This window comes from Squalius cephalus, assembly GCF_949319135.1.
Source record: "Squalius cephalus genome assembly, chromosome: 13".
NCBI lineage: Eukaryota > Metazoa > Chordata > Actinopteri > Cypriniformes > Leuciscidae > Squalius > Squalius cephalus.
In genome coordinates this window covers 1,294,153-1,312,289 of record NC_137134.1, presented here as the reverse complement: position 1 = coordinate 1,312,289, position 18,137 = coordinate 1,294,153, and the positions used below count along the sequence as shown (strand labels likewise).

Sequence of the window (18,137 nt, the reverse complement as noted above, 5' to 3'; positions counted from 1 at the left end):
CAAATAACAGTTCTACCATATCCAACACAAGTGGAATTATGCAGTTTTATTTTGAACATTGATTCTTGAACCGAGACATATATTTTAGGAAATACAGCAGAAAGAAAATAATTTTGTGGTCATTTATCAACTCTGGAAAAGAATTCCCCAGTTTTTGACATGAAGACTGTATTTTTACAACACACAGATAATTCACATACACGTCTTTATAATGGCTGTTTAAATCTGAAGGTCAAACATCCATGATCTCCTAAGTATCTGATAATATTATATCTGTGTTATGTGCTACAGATAGGGGTGAAAAAAATTTAATGATTATGGTTATCATTCTAAAGCCTGGGTTTGAAGTTTCTCGGCTGCTGCAAAATTGATGTTGCGGTGAATGACACAAATACCAGTCCAATTAATGAGCAAACGATTCTTAAGAGATAATGCTTTTAACATGTTGTTTTTAAAAACATGTTAAAACTTTAAAAATGGTTTCAATGCTCATTTTCGCAATACCAGCTTTGTTTTCTCACCCTCTCTTCTCTCTGAGTTAATGAGAAGCTTTTCCAACAAAATGCACATTTATTAACATATTTTACTCCAAACTCACTTCATAACATCACTGTTCTGATCTGATGTGGCTTCTGACCCTCCTCCAGTCCGCCCTCGCTCTATCCAGCATAGTAATTATGAGGGTCCTGCTGAACTGTCCCCCTGCATAGATCTATGCATGACCCCGGCATACCTGCATACTCCTATCATGTCCTTACAGGCTCCTATCACTGTGCAAATTGGTTCCACAACAGCAAAGTGGAATAGACCTAAATGCACCCTGGCTTGCAGACTTAACCCATCTAATCTACTAACTGAATCTTCTCCCCCCGATTACAACTTTATGAGTGTCAACCGTGAAAATAGACGTGGGGGAGGAATAGCTAAAATCTTTAAAGCTTCTTTTCAGTATCAACAGTCATCCTATGGTGACTATGTTTTCCTTAAAAAGAACAACCTGGATGGGTCTGTCTTTAACAACTACAGACCCTTATCAAATCTACCTTTTATTGGCAAAATAATTGAAAAAATTGTTCTTAATCAAATATCTGCTTTTCTGACCTCAACTTCCTGTCTTGATCTCTACCAGTCAGGTTTTAGAGAATACCATAGCACTGAAACGGCCCTGGTTAAAGTAGTCAATGACATTCGGCTAAATAATGACCCTGGAAAAACAACTGTTCTTATGCTGTTGGACCTCAGTGCGGCGTTCGACAGTCATCTGCTGGCTAAAGTCCTATTTAGAGCACAGGAGTTTTTATGTGTCCATTGGTCATCATGCTTCAGCTCCCTAACATGTGGTGTCCCTCAGGGTTCAATCCTTGGCCCTCTTTTGTTTAATTTGTACATGCTCCCGCTTGGCCAAATTATGAAGAACCATTCCATTAGTTACCATAGTTACACAGATGACACACAGTTATACCTATCCTTGTCTCCCAATGAGTTTGCTTCCCTTGAATCCTTTTATCATTGCCTTAATCAAGTTCATGACAGGATGGCTAAAAATCTTCTTAAATTAAACACAGACAAAACTGAAGTAATTATCTTTGGGAAAAAGGATCAGAGACTATAGACTGCCACACTTTTGGGAATGGAAGGTTTTGAGGTAGCGGAAATCGTGAAGAACCTCGGGGTCATTATTGACAGTGACCTAAGCTTTAATAGCCACACGAAGGCAGTCACAAAATCATTTTTTTTTACTTAAAAAAACATTGCGAAGGTTAAAAACTTAATACTACCGGTAGACTTAGAAAAGCTTATTCATGCTTTTATCACCAGTAGGGTGGACTATTGTAATGGTCTTTTCACTGGTCTCCCTAAAAAAAAACAATAAAACCTCTTCAAATGATCCAAAATGCAGCAGCAAGGCTATTGACCCGAACCAAAAGAAAAGATCATATCACACCAATTTTAAAAACTCTACACTGGTTACCAGTGATCTATAGAATTGATTTTAAAGTCCTTTTTCTTGTTTTTAAATCACTAAATGGCTAAGGACCTCTCTATATAGCAGCGATGTTTGAAACATATAGCCCCTTAAGATCACTTAGATCAGCAGGAAAATTCCAACTGGTACAAGATAATCATCCGGTGGCGCTGCTCTGCTGGCGACCCGGACTCGCGTGCTGCTGCTGCTGTTTTTATTCTTGTTTTACATATCTTAGACGAGCACTATGGCGTTATATGCACAAGGACTATTACTTGTACTGATTGTCTGGCAGTTTTTAAGGATGTGCCAAACTTTTCCACAATCGATGGGTGGATTACCAGTCATCTACTCCAGAGACATGCTGCTGTCTCTCCGTTACCCGAGAACAATTTCTCGGGTAAGATTTACTCAATCTGCCGGATTTACTCAATCTGCCGGAGGAATTTAAAATCCTGCCGTTTCGCGGGAAACTACGGAAGAGAGGCCGGCGTGGGGGGACCCGACAGCGTCTCCGCCGGAGAGGCAGTAGACCTCCGCTGCCCGGTATGATCTTGAGCAACGTTCGCTCTCTAAAAAACAAAATGGAGGAGCTTCGTATCAACATGAGAGTATGTTTTGAATATCGTGAGGCGGGCTTGCTGGTATTTACTGAGACTTGGCTACACGAAGACATCCCCAATTCCTTGATCGAGCTGGAGGGTTTCTCCCTAGTCCGTGCAGACAGGGAAAAAACTTCGGGGAAAAGCCGAGGAGGAGGTATCTGTGTGTTTGTGAGTGACAGTTGGTGCAGGAATTATTCTGTGAGAGAGACTGTTTGCTGCCCTGATATTGAACTGCTGTGTATCTCTTTAAGACCCTTTTACCTCCCGAGGGAGTTCGGCAATATTATAATTTGCTCAGTGTATGTGCCACCCAGCGGGAATGCGGCCCGAGCTGCAGCTCAAGTCGCAGACTGTGTTCACCACCAACTGCAACGCACGCCGGCAGCCCCTGTCTTCATTCTTGGAGACTTTAATCACTGCAAATTGGAACTTTCCCTTCCTGGATTCGAACAATACGTCAAGTGCGGCACCCGAGACAACAGAGTGTTGGACAAATGTTACGGTAATATAAAACATGCATACAGGGCCAGTCCAAAGCCCCCTTTGTCAAACTCTGACCATAATGCACTCCATCTTATACCTATATATAAGACTGTTTTGAAGAGTAGCAAACCAGTAACCAAGACAGTGACTGTATGGTCGAATGACAGTATAGAGACATTGAAGGGCTCATTTCTCTGTACTGACTGGGACATTTTTCATGATCTGGGTATTGACGAGGCCACTGACACTATTACGGATTATATTAAATTCTGTAAGGATTGTGTGGCCACTAAGAAGGTAATTACAATCTATCCTAACAATAAGCCATACATAACCAGAGAGTTAAAAATCTGTATCAACCGGAAAAAAATGGCTTTTAGGAATCGTGATAAGATGGGGGTGAAATCAGTTCAAAAGGAGCTTAAGTTATTAAGGGATGCAAGACGGAAACATAAAGATGTCATAGAACAGAACTTTGCCTCTATGGACTCTAAAAAACTTTGGGTTTCCATGAAATCTGCAACAAATATGATAACACAGAAAAAGGGCCTCACAACATGATGAGCAGAGTAAAGCAGATGAATTGAATGATTTCTTTTTGAGGTTTGATACACATGACTTTTCATTGGAATGCAATAATGTATTACAGTAATTAACAAGTGATCTGTGTTCTAGAATAGTTGTTGATCCCCTCATAATTCAGTCAATCTTTAGCCATGTGTGTAAAAAAAAATCTGCAGGCCCGGATGGCATTTCTGCTTTCCTCCTTAAAACTTTTGCTGCTGAGTTAACCCCTGCATGGTGCCCTGTGTTTCAGAGGTCTGTAGATTCCAATCTGGTCCCTGCCCTCTGGAAAAAATCCATCATTGTTCCCATTCCTAAGAAACCCTGTCCTACAGAAAACAACGACTATAGACCGGTGGCTTTAACGTCCGTTGTAATGAAATGTTTTGAAAAATATATGGTATCCTTACTGAAAGCTGAAGTTAACACAGAACTAGATCCACTACAGTTTGCGTATAGGCAGGGGAGGAGTACTAATGATGCAATTAATAGCATCACCCACCTAACTCTTAAACATCTGGAGGATGCTAAAGCTTATGTACGCCTTTTGTTCATTGATTTTAGCTCTGCTTTTAACACATTACAGCCTCATCTGCTTTTACAGAAAATGAGCCAGATGAATGTTAACTCTTTTATTATTAAATGGTTTTATTCTTTTTTAACAGAGAGAACTCAAACTGTTAGGATTAACAACTCGCTTTCGGAATCAAAACGCATCAGTACAGGCGCGCCTCAGGGTTGTGTAAGTTCACCCGTCCTGTTCACCCTTTATACTAACGACTGCACCAATAGTCTCCCGGGCAACTTGTTTTTTAAATTTTCTGATGACACTGCCATTCTTAGTCTGCTTGACCAGGACTCAGATCCATCGCTGTACTGTATGGAAGTTAACAAATTTGTTTTGTGGTGTGACAAAAACTATCTTACAATCAACACAAAAAAAACTGAGGAGATGGTGTTTGACCCTCGGTCGGTGGGGGATCATACCCCTTTGACCATTCATAGAGAGGATATAAAACAGGTCACTTCATATAGGTATCTGGGCATCCACCTGGATAACAGCTTAAGCTGGAGTGACCATGTAGATTATGTTTGTTCCCGTTTACAACAGAGACTGTATTTTTTACGCAGACTAAGGGTGTTTGGTGTCAGTCAGAATATTATGTTTTTATTTTATCAGGCAGTGATAGAAAGTGTCATCAGGTATGGGATGACAGCGTGGTTCGGCAACCTCTCCACACAGTCAAAATCAAAGTTGCAGCGCCTGGTACAGACTGCTATGAAGGTGATGGGGAGGACTGAAAAGCTCTCCCTTCAGTCCATTTATGAGCAGTCTGTACTTAAACAGGCGCAGAGAGTTCTGTCGGACCCGTCCCACATTCTTCGAAAAGAATATGAACTCTTGCCATCTGGTAGAAGGTACAGAATACCAAAAACTAGATTGAACCGGTTTAAATACTCCTTCGTACCAGTTTCCACCAAAATTTTAAATCAAAATCTAAATTAGAAGTTGTGTGATGATTTGTATGAGATAGGCCTGAGGTATGTGCAATAATCTTGTGTGCTGTACTTTTTATTAATTTTAACCTTAGATTTCTATATTTGTGTATGTATGTAGTTGTGTATTATTTTTATTTCCTATGTGTATTTATTGTCTGTAAAGGCAGCAATGGCACTAAGCACTTTTGAGTCCACAACAAATTTCCCGCAGGGGACAATAAAGTATAAAGTCAAAGTCAAAGTCAAAGACAACCCAGCGCCTGTACCAAGCAGGGAGAGGCAGCCTTTAGCTGCTATGCGGTCCGTCTCTGGAACCGTCTTCCTATAGACATTAAGACCTCTCTCCCACCATCTCCATTTTTAAATCCAGACTAAAAACAAAACTTTTCCATGATGCCTTCCATTAACCCTCCTTTGTCTGTAAGCTCTTATGTTTTTATCTGTTTTTTTTTTCTCTAATTATTTATTATATAGCTTTTCAGTGTATTATGTTCCCTGTGAAGTAATTGTTGTTTATTTGTTATTTATGGATGTTGTCGCTTCGAGTTCTGGCTTCAAAATGATGTGAAAATAGTCTTGCTTTATCATTCACAAAAAACAATACATTGATTTAAACTGTGTAAGACAGGTTTTGCTTGGAAAGCCAATATGCGAGGGGGGCGTGAACGAGGAGTGGTTTACACCTGAGAATACAATGTCCCACCCATTATGCGTAATGACTTGCATAATGAGCCATTCATTCATGTGTGACACTGACTGAGCCACAAGAATGAATGCAAGGACAAAAGATATATTTAGAAGAAGACTTATATTGACCATTTAAGATTTTGCTTACATCTATCTTGTAAATATGTTTTGCTATTTTATTAAAAAGGTTACAATTACAACAATATTTCAAGTGTACTCTTTTCTTTGTAAAAAAATGATTATAGGCCTACATTTTATCATATGTATTCATTAGTTTGAATAAAGCCAACATTGGAACAGCTAACATCTTAGTTGATGACTTTATTTTTGACAAAAATAGTATTATATATATTATATATATTATATATATGTATATATATATATATATATATATATATATATATACATATATATATATATATATATATATATATATATACATATACATATATATATATATATATATATATACATATATATATATATACATATATATATATATACATATATACATATACATATACATATATATATATATACATATACATATATATATATATATATATATATATATACACATACATATACTTATATATATATATACATATACATATATATATATATATATATATATATATATATATATATATATATATATATATATATATATACACATAGAACATATGAGCAGAAATTTTTAAACAAAAGCTTATTTGATGTGGCAGTAGCCTATATTCTACAGTAAAAACTGTACCCAAATCTAGTCAACAAAATGTTGTCTTTCATATTTCGCCTGACTGTAATGTTGTTTTTATGAAATATTAGGGCATATAAATGTTAACATATGAGCAAAAATTGGCAAACAAAAGCTTATTTGAGGTGGCAGACATTTTACAGTAAAAATGTATAATCTATCCAAAACTAATCAACGAAATGTTGTCTTTCATATGTCTGTAACATAGGTCTTTCGTTTTTATTATAAGAAATGTTTAATATGTTGCTTATACAAATACATTTTATTTCAACATATTTCAGTCGATTTTTACTCATCTCAGTATAGCAATACAGTTTGCTAAAACATCATTCATTCACACACAGAAATGCGATTCAAATTTAAACAGTCTTTTGCGAGTTGGGATAAACAGCGCATCTCTGCCGTTCATTCATTCACACACAGTTTGCAGGATTGCCTCAGTCATTTGCGTTTGAATAGCGCGCGCTCTCCGTAGGTGGGGTCACATTAAAAATGAGAGATGAGAACGACTGACATCTCGCTCTTTTCATACAGATTGCATAAACTGAGAATATTTGTTTTTTATAATAATTACTTCATTTAAAAGAAGAGAATTCAAGCTTCATGCCTGTGTGACTGTATGTCTGTTTGACTGAGTATTTGTGTTTATTTTTCTTTATTTGGCAAAAAGCACCACACTTTGTTTTTATTGTGAGTATACACAAAAAAAAAAAACACACTTAACAGGATCGATTGATGTATGAAACTCCCATGGAAAATCAAAGTCAACACAGTATTTTTGAGTCTCTTTTACACTGATAAAAAAAAGCGAGCTGGTATCGCCGGCGATACCGCCGACCCAAGGGGGCTAAAAGTAGGTAACACTTTATAATAACGTTCAGTTGTAAGTGATTTATGTAAGGGATAATGTATAGAGAGGCGGTCGTTATAGCGAATAACAACCCCTTCAGGCTGAACAGGACCCCGAGGGATTGTTATTCGCTATAACGACCGCCTCTTTATACATTATCCCGCTTATTACATGGCTACCTACAAAATAAATAAATAATTTGACACAAATTATTGATTTACAAAGGAGTTTATTGATTTAAAAAGGAGTTTATTGATTTAAAAACAATTGTATTGCTTCCGCCAAAGAAAATAGTCCGTTCCGCGTCCATAGCAGCGCAATGTTTTTCATGGCAACGGTGTGTTATACTTCGCAGCGGTCTGTTATCAAGAAATAATACACCGCATTCTACATTGGAATTCAGCCGAGCCATGTAATAAAAGTGGTTAGTTAATGATGAACTACACATTACAGAACATTCATAAATGAGTAGCAAGTGATATACTAACATTTTATGTATGTTTTGTAAATTCCATTGCAAGTCATTTACTAGTGATTAGTAAATGATTAACTAATTATTTACGAAACATGACTATATGTTCACAAATGATCAAGTGATATGTTCATTATTGTATGTGTGTTTTGTAGATTCAGTTATAAGTCATTTACAATTGATTAGTAAATGATTAACTAATCATTTACAAAACATGAATATGCATTTCATAAATGTTTAATAAATATATATATATATATATATATATATATATATATATATATATATATATATTTTTTTTTTTTTTTTTTTTTTTGTATGTATGCAGCAATTAGAGGGTGCAGAAAGTGTTGTAAATTATTTATATCCCCTAATCTAAAGTGTAAACTATTCATCACTTGTAAATGTGTTAGACAGCTGTCTTCTCTGAAACACATGGAGTCTTTAACCACTGTGCACCTGATGTGAGCAAAACATACAGAAAAAGTAACATCTTTTATTAAACATTTATGAAACGCATAGTCATGTTTTGTAAATGATTAGTTCATCATTAACTAATCAATTGTAGATGACTTGTAACACAATTTACAAAACATACATAAAATGTTAGTATATCACTTGCTAATCATTTATGAATGTTCTGTAAATGATTAGTTCATCATTAACTAACCACTTATAAATGACTTACAACTGAACATTATTATAAAGTGTTACCAAAAAATTCTTTTTTTACAATTTACAATTCTTTGCACCATTCCTTTAATAAACAGTATTTCAAGTTATATTCCAAAACAAAAAATACAATGTGACAATGTGAAGGTTTTAAAATATTCAAATGTTATTTATTGGAACAATTTCTAGCCGACGAAATCTTTAACTCTGCTACATTTATTTATGCGTGTTTAAAAAACAATTCAGGACAAATGGCATCTCCCTCTTAGACACATAATAGGCAAGATTATATATAATTATTATAAAATATTTTGGTAAAAAGTGAGTTTACTTTTGACAGGTTCGTTTTCATAACAGCCGTTGCACACAGAGATCCTATAGCAGTTGATGTGAATGTGATCAGGTAGGGTCTATACACCTGGGTGCCATTAAAGACAATACTAACGAACTGACATGTTTTATAGCGCCTTCATAAGATGAAGGTTTTATTTAAATATACAAACTCAGCTTTTGTGCTTTTTGTTCTTATTATACAATATTCTATATAATTATTTGAATATAGTAAGTTGTGAGTTTACACTACAACACATATAACAGAGGTTATTTGTTGCTCAAAGAGATCCTAGCGGTTGATGTGAATGTGATCAGCTCGTCTGGTGCTTGAACATTTTCTAGCTGACTTAAATCTCCAACTCAGAAACAGTGTGACGGCTTACTTTGGAAACCAGTTCAGGAAAATGGCAACTCCCCCTTAATATTAGGTAACATTATATTTTATACAATATTATAAGTATTTGAAATAGTTTTATAAACTGTGAGTTTTAACTAGAAAACATCTAACAGAGGTTCGTTTTCATAAGAGCCGTTGCACAGAGAGATCCTAGCACTTCATGTAAATGTGATAAGGTCGTCTGGTGCCTGGGTGTCATTAAAGACAGTAAAAATGTAATTTTGTAACTCCAATTCCTAACAGAAGTTATCTCATTGTGCTTTACATATAGATATCTGCATTTGACTGACCAACTGGCTTTTATCATTTATGTGTACAAAAAACTGTTAAACCGTTTAAAGCTTTACATATTTATCAGAGAAATGTTTGACATGAGGTTTCGATATCTAATGTTCTCCTAACAAGTCACAAGTCACAAGTCACAGGGCCTTTTATATAATAGTATTTGTATGGTGTCATATGGTATGCAAATGGCTGTAGGCAGCACTGGTCCGGCTGGCTGTAGCTGAAGGTGTCCTGTACTGTGCCCTGTTCCTGAGAAGAGATAAGGCACCACGGCTTCTCTCATGTTTCCCAGATGCCGCTGTAGGTTTCCCACACAGCTGAGATATACCAGGGTGAAGACCTGCTGCAGTCGTGCCGCTGCTGAGACATAGTGTGTGAAGGAGAGTCAGTTTTACTGCAGCTGATATTTAACTAGAAAAATGCATTTCCGGAGGAACTGCAAAGTGTGCTTGCTCGGGTGCAGTGCACTAACGTTAGCAGGTAGTGGATAGATGCGAGATGCGAGAAAAACGATGTCAAACTGTCTTTTATTTTCTAATTTAATTCCTCAATCAGTGCTGGACCAGCATTTTCTGTCTTCCGCTGAGCCCTGGCCGTAGACAGATCATATTTTTTACCCTGTCAATGCAGTGGTCTGCGTTGCGCTGATCTTATTCATCGAGTCAAATTTGTGACCTGTGAAACTTTAGTTTCGCTTTCTGTTCAATCCACTATGGCGGACAAACGGCATGGACTCGTGATGTCATCTTCGCGAGCAACTTACACCGGAACTGACCGGACGTTTTAAAGTTGGAACGGTGTCTCTGTCTCAAAGGGCCTAGGCGCAGGAGCTGGCCAAAATTTTTCTCCCGGGAATAATAATAATAATAAGAAGAAGAAGAAAACTTAAGAAGAACAATAAGTGTGCTGCTTTCAGCAAGCACACTTAATAAGTAATAATTCTGTTAAAAAGACAAAACAGATGCAGATGCTGTGTTGACCAAACCAGGAGTTTAGTGATCTGTTGCACCCCTACTATATTTTATCAGGTGTTTTATCCTTCTATTTAATAAGGTCACACACATTCAGGATATTCAGGATATGGACCTAAATACTTTACCCATTTAAATCATAACATTTTTCTTTATTTCCTGCTGTGTGCTTTTGGTGTCTCCATCTGTCATGAATATGAGTACTTAAAGTGTAAAGTCTTGACTTCAAACTAAATATCAAAACTCTTTATTTTGGAGTATTATTCAATTTAATTCAGTTAACAGGTTTATTTGAAATTGATTTCTATGCAGGTAATGTTTATATTCTAAGATGTATTCTATAATATTAAATGCAGCTGTAAGGCCCGCTATATTGGTCCAATCAGCCGGTTCGCCAATACACGGGGAAGGTCTCACGTGTTCTGTCCTCACTCATGCAAAGTATTGGTTGGTTAAATTTGTAATATATTAATCATATATTTACTCGTGTAATGTTTCCTGTCCTGTGTTTCCCTTGTCTTGTGTGCACTTTTGTTATTTCCTGTTCTGTGTCATGTTTTTGTAGTCCTTTGTAGTTTTTCTTGCTTATTAGTTCTCCCAGGTGTTTCTAATTAGCCACACCCCCTTGTTATCTTGTTTAGCTTGTTTGTCTGTGTATTTAAACCTCTGTGCTTCAGTTGTTGGTTGTCGGTCGTTGTTTAATGTACTGTTACCTGTTCTTGTCCTGAGTTCCGTGTTCCGCCTGGATTACCTGTTTGTTTTATTAAATGTATGCTTGCACTTGGATTCTCTCTCTGCTTCATCCTTGCCTCAGCGTGACAGAACGACCGACCAAAACGATGAATCCAGCAGCATTAAATGAGTCTCTTCACGTCATGCCTGATTTTCACAGCCTGACCCGGGAGTTTGCTGGACAGATCACGGCCTTGGCCCTGGATAGCCTCGATCTGATCCAGTACACCTGGGGATTTATTCCTCTAGCTGCCTCTTGCTCTCTGGGTGACGAGGCAATTAAAGTGTGTTACCGGCTGGGGGCTAGGGAGGTTGACCCAAGGGAGCTTCCCAATCTCTCCGGTCTGGATTGGAGAGAGTCACTCTCCAGATGTCTGAAGAGCTTCCTCCCGTGGCACGCAAGGTCAACACCTGATCTTCATGTCCCCTCCAGTTCAGCCGCATCTTCGCCGCCACTGGTTCCGTCAAGCTCAGAGCGCACTTCTGCTGATCCAGAGACTGTTCACGTCGCTTCTGCTGATCCAGAGACTGTTCACGTCGCTTCTGCTGATCCAGAGACTGTTCACGTCGCTTCTGCTGATCCAGAGACTGTTCACGTCACTTCTGCTGATCCAGAGACGGTTCACGTCGCTTCGGCTGATCCAGAGACGGTTCACGTCGCTTCTGCTGATCCAGAGACGGTTCACGTCGCTTCTGCTGATCCAGAGACGGTTCACGTCGCTTCTGCTGATCCAGAGACGGTTCAAGTCGCTTCTGCTGATCCAGAGACGGTTCACGTCGCTTCTGCTGATCCAGAGCTTCACGCCAGTCCAGCTAAGCCTGCACTTCACGCCAGCCCAGAGTCCCCTTCGCCGCTGGTCCCGCCCAGCACAGAGCCCTCACCGCTGGATCTGCCCAGCACAGAGCCCTCACCGCTAGATCTGCCCAGCACAGAGCCCTCACCGCTGGATCTGCCCAGCACAGAGCTCTCACCGCTGGATCTGCCCAGCACAGAGCCCTCACCGCTGGATCTGCCCAGCACAGAGCCCTCACCGCTGGATCTGCCCAGCACAGAGCCCTCACCGCTGGATCTGCCCAGCACAGAGCCCTCACCGCTGGATCTGCCCAGCACAGAGCTCTCACCGCTGCCCAGCACAGAGCTCTCACCGCTGCCCAGCACAGAGCTCTCACCGCTGCCCAGCACAGAGCTCTCACCGCTGCCCAGCACAGAGCTCTCATCGCTGCCCAGCACAGAGCTCTCATCGCTGCCCAGCTCAAAACCTTCTTCACCGCTGGTCCTGCCCAGCTCAAAGCCCTCTTCGCCGTTGGTCCTGCCCAGTTCAAAGCCCTCTTCGTCGCTGGTCCAGGACTCTTTACCGGGGAGCCTCCCCAAGAAAATTTTGGGGGGGGGGCAATACACCTCCGGACCAGTCCGATCCGCCCTGGCCGCCTGAAGGTTCGTGGCCGCCCGAAGGGTCTTCTCCGCCGTGGTCGCCCAAAGGGTCTTCTCCGCCGTGGTCGCCCAAAGGGTCTTCACCGCCATGGCCGCCCGAGGGGTCTTCTCCGCCGTGGCCGCCCGAAGGGTCTTCACCGCCGTGGCCACCCGAAGGGTCTTCACCGCCGTGGCCACCCGAAGGGTCTTCACCGCCGTGGCCGCCCGAAGGGTCTTCACCGCCTTGGCCACCCGAGGGGTCTTCTCCGCCGTGGCCACCCGAGGGGTCTTCACCGCCGTGGCCACCCGAAGGGTCTTCTCCGCCGTGGCCGCCCGAAGGGTCTTCACCGCCGTGGCCACCCGAGGGGTCTTCACCGCCGTGGCCGCCCGAAGGGTCTTCACCGCCGTGGCCACCCGAAGGGTCTTCACCGCCGTGGCCACCCGAAGGGTCGCCTCCGCCCTGGCCGCCTGCACAGCCTGCTCCGCCCTGGCCGCCTGCACAGCCTGCTCCGCCCTGGCCTTCTGCCCTGCCGGAGTCTTCAGGCCCTCTTCCGCTCCACGGGCCTGGCCCCCCGTCCCGCCCCCGGATCCGCCTCAGACCCACCACCCTCCTGGACTTTTATTTTCTGAGGAGTGTCTGGAATCCACTCCTTAGGTGGGGGGCTATGTAATGTTTCCTGTCCTGTGTTTCCCTTGTCTTGTGTGCACTTTTGTTATTTCCTGTTCTGTGTCATGTTTTTGTAGTCCTTTGTAGTTTTTCTTGCTTATTAGTTCTCCCAGGTGTTTCTAATTAGCCACACCCCCTTGTTATCTTGTTTAGCTTGTTTGTCTGTGTATTTAAACCTCTGTGCTTCAGTTGTTGGTTGTCGGTCGTTGTTTAATGTACTGTTACCTGTTCTTGTCCTGAGTTCCGTGTTCCGCCTGGATTACCAGTTTGTTTTATTAAATGTATGCTTGCACTTGGATTCTCTCTCTGCTTCATCCTTGCCTCAGCGTGACAACTCGTTTATTTCATCTGACTCCATAAATGAAAGGTTTTAATAATATCTGTGTTAGTGTTAGTGTTATAGTTGTGAAGCACTAAATCATACTCTAAGACATTTTGTGGAAAATAAATTTTTTTTTTTTTACATTTCATAACTTTCATGTTTCATAATTTTCAACTAAACACAGCAACCAAAAGATTATATTGAACTTCCACTCAAACATAAGTATAAAAAAAGTGCAATTACAAATATGTTTTCTTTAACATTAACTGTAAACAACATTATGAAAACATTTTGTATGGCAACAGATTTTCTTCAGTAACAAAATGACAATACAAGTGAGTTTTTCATTCCTCCACCTTCAACAACGTCTGTATGGCTTTTAGGCCAGTAAAATGACCTTGAGATCGTGGACTTTGGGGAATCCTCCAGCTCCACAAAGATCTTCTGAAAAACCTTAAAAGGTGTATTTCAGTTTCTTTGGATTGTTTAGTACCAAGCCATAAATAAGGCCCATTAGGTCGGTGCAAGCCTGTGCAACAATGAGAATAGATAAAAGACCTCTGCTCCTGCGACGGCTATTCCGGCTTGCTTCTTAAGACCTCCTTCCCTGACCACAAATATGTTGAAGGGTTGGCTTAAGCATCGTCGTCATCACAAACCTGTGAAATATACCAGAGAGAATTAAACCTACTTTTTTTTGGCAGATGTTCAGAACACATATAGCTCTTTGCTCTGCCTCTGGACAGAAATCTGGTGGGATTATGTCGTTGCTGTGGTAGTTTGAGTGGTGTTGGGATTTAAAGGAGAACTCCGGTCAATTTTAACATTGAGCTCATTTTTTTGTACATTTGGAGTGCTGTCAATACAGAGAACAACGACAAAAATCGGTGTTGCCTACACCGAGTTATTCTATTTTTAAAATGTGCACCCTGTTGACTTCAATGGGGCAAGTACTAAACCTGCTTTTAGCCTCTTAACATCCTTGATGTGTCATTACAAGTGCACAGAAAATGTGAGTGATTCCTTCTGAGTGAACACGAGTGAGTCTGACTGCAGTAGATGTGAAAGAAATGTAAAAAATGATGTTATTTAAGCCAGCGCAAATACCTTTGTTTACATCCTGTTTTTCGGTTGAAGTCCAAAGTAGTCGATTGCCGAGTTCGCGCGCGTGATCATAGGTATTAAACCTATGCGTGTGAACTCTGCAATCGACTACTTTGGACTTCAACCGAAAAACAGGATGTAAACAAAGGTATTTGCGCTGGCTTAAATAACATTATTTTTTACATTTCTTTCACATCTACTGCAGTCAGACTCACTCGTGTTCACTCAGAAGGAATCACTCACATTTTCTGTGCACTTGTAATGACACATCAAGGATGTTAAGAGGCTAAAAGCAGGTTTAGTACTTGCCCCATTGAAGTCAACAGGGTGCAAATTTTAAAAATAGAATAACTCGGTGTAGGCAACACCGATTTTTTGTCGTTGTTCTCTGTATTGACAGCACTCCAAATGTACAAAAAAATGAGCTCAATGTTAAAATTGACCGGAGTTCTCCTTTAAGTCAAGACATGTGTGTGGGCCTCAGCAATACCTTTGTGAACATTAATGTTTTTCTCACATGGATCTGCCTACATTTATAAACAATAACTATCTTCTGTGAATTGAAAAAAATATATATTTATGTGGCGAGTCATGTATATACAGTGAGGAAAATAAGTATTTGAACACCCTGCTATTTTGCAAGTTCTCCCACTTAGAAATCATGGAGGGGTCTGAAATTGTCATCGTAGGTGCATGTCCACTGTGAGAGACATAATCTAAAAAAAAAAAAAATCCAGAAATCACAATGTATGATTTTTTAACTATTTATTTGTATGATACAGCTGCAAATAAGTATTTGAACACCTGAGAAAATCAATGTTAATATTTGGTACAGTAGCCTTTGTTTGCAATTACAGAGGTCAAACGTTTCCTGTAGTTTTTCACCAGGTTTGCACACACTGCAGGAGGGATTTTGGCCCACTCCTCCACACAGATCTTCTCTAGATCAGTCAGGTTTCTGGGCTGTCGCTGAGAAACACGGAGTTTGAGCTCCCTCCAAAGATTCTCTATTGGGTTTAGGTCTGGAGACTGGCTAGGCCACGCCAGAACCTTGATATGCTTCTTACAGAGCCACTCCTTGGTTATCCTGGCTGTGTGCTTCGGGTCATTGTCATGTTGGAAGACCCAGCCTCGACCCATCTGCAATGCTCTAACTGAGGGAAAGAGGTTGTTCCCCAAAATCTCACAATACATGGCCCCGGTCATCCTCTTCTTAACCCTCTGGGGACCAAAAACGCGCCGGCGCGTTTTGCTCGTTTTTTTTTTTAGCAATGAAAAATAAACACAAAATGCTCTGTTAATTTTGATCTTTAATTTTCGTGTTATACATCAATCGATCCTGTTCAGTTTCTATTTTTTTTCTGTATACTCACAATAAAAATAAAGTGTTTTGCTTTTTGACAAATAAAGAAACTTTAACATGATGCGATTTCTGCCTTCTCTCTGTCAGTAAACTCCCATTTGAAACGCGTTCGAAAATGATCTATAACTCCGCGAAAATTCAGTCAAACAGGCAAACAGACCCACGGGCATAAAGCTTGAGATCGCATCTGTTAAATGAAGTCATTTATATAAAAAACAAATATTATCAGCTTCTGTAATCTGTATAAAAAGAGAGCGATTCCAGTCGAGCTCATTACGAGCTCATTGACTTTAATTCGTTCACGCCTACTCACGGAGCGCGCTATTCACAAGATAATGTGCTAAGCCATCTATGCAAAACAGGTAAACGCCCCCAAGCACATGCATCAAACGCTTCAAGTTTCATCATTTCGTCACCTGCGCGTTGGGAAGATGACACGGTACACCGGTGCGGAAGCCCTTCAGTTCGTCCTGGATACTAGCGACGAAGAGTCCAGATTTTCATCAGAAGAGGAGCGCGACTACTCTGATGACGACCGTTTGTATTTTGAAGAGCGACTTGATCCAGCCGTGGATAGAATTTCGGATGAGTAAGTATTTATTCTTACTTGCATTAATTGACAAGCTATTCAAAACATGAGCTTACATATTATACTGGGTGGACTTGCCATCCAGAGTACTGACATTTGATATCTACCTATATTCAACACGATCTAATGAAAATGCATATCTATACCATGAATTTAATATCTCGTACCATTTCAACGTCAAAAATGTTTTTTTTGTTTTTTTTTGTGTACATATGCTACACCCCTTGGTTAGGAAATTTGTCAACATTTGTTTGATGTTTAGATCATTATGTATGAAAGATAGAATTTAGAAATTATTTTAGAAAGTAGGCCTAGTAGGTGTTTAGATTATATTTTGACTATATAAATGCTGCCTCATTATCATTAACGATGCATGCTCGCAAATATCAGTTGTAAATGTGTGTAAATGTGCTGAAATGTGTAAATATACCCAGTTAATGAAGTGCACAAATGTGTTAGGCTAATGTTTGCGGTGTGCCTCTCCGGTAATGGCCCATTGACACGCAAATAGGCTTATTGCACGCGTCTAAAATTATTTACATCAGTAATTCATTATAGACTAATGCTACTATAGTTATATTTATGTAATAATATTCTTCAACTTTTTTAAAAGGAATGTAGCTTCATCACTACCTCCGCCTGCAACTCGGAGTGCGCTTAGCAACACAGTCAGAAATCAGAAAGAGTAAGTACATATTTACCCACTATTTTACAGGTGTTAGTTCAATTTTGTTTATACTTAGTGTTAATAATATGAGCCTGTATGACTTTATTATTTATTTTTGGAGATTGGTTGATGTTACATATGTTTTGTAACTTTTTTTAAAAGGAATGTAGCTTGTTCACTCTCGTTCATAATCGCTATAGCCGACTGATTATTTATTTTGGTCACATTTGATTTGCTTAGAGCTCGAATCAACGGGGCATAAGCATTTACTGTGAGATACCTGCCTTTACTTTTGTTTTTACAAAATTACAATAAAAACAAAATATTTGAATCTCCTCATTCTTTGTTCAGGCTGCCTCACTGATGGCCCATTAACACTTGGGGGAGCGTCTATGTCACACCTCTGGTCTGAATCTCATTAATATTGATGACCCATTACCACTCCCACGCATAAACCTCTTCTGACAAAAAAAACTGTTTTACAATGTTTAAATCAATGTAGTGTTTCATGTGAACAATCAGGCAGGATGATTTTCACATAATTTTGAAGCTAGAACTCAAAGGGACAACATAAATTAGTCAAAAGTCTTGTGGACACATATTTAATATGTGTTTTGTGTTCTTAAATCAGCAACTTTCATTTTATTTTTTTCCAATAACCACGCATAAACATTATTCTCTTAAAAATACAAACATCTACATGCACGTTGCTCGCATATTATGGTAGCCCTGTTTGTGCTATA

General features: G+C 39.6%; 1 pseudogene across 1 annotated transcript in view; it reads right to left on the bottom strand.

Annotated features, from left to right (window-relative positions):
- Positions 1–18,137, bottom strand: part of LOC307170535 (putative nuclease HARBI1) — a 316,840-nt pseudogene that overhangs the window by 135,001 nt on the left and 163,702 nt on the right. The gene's annotated exons all lie outside the window — the stretch shown is intronic.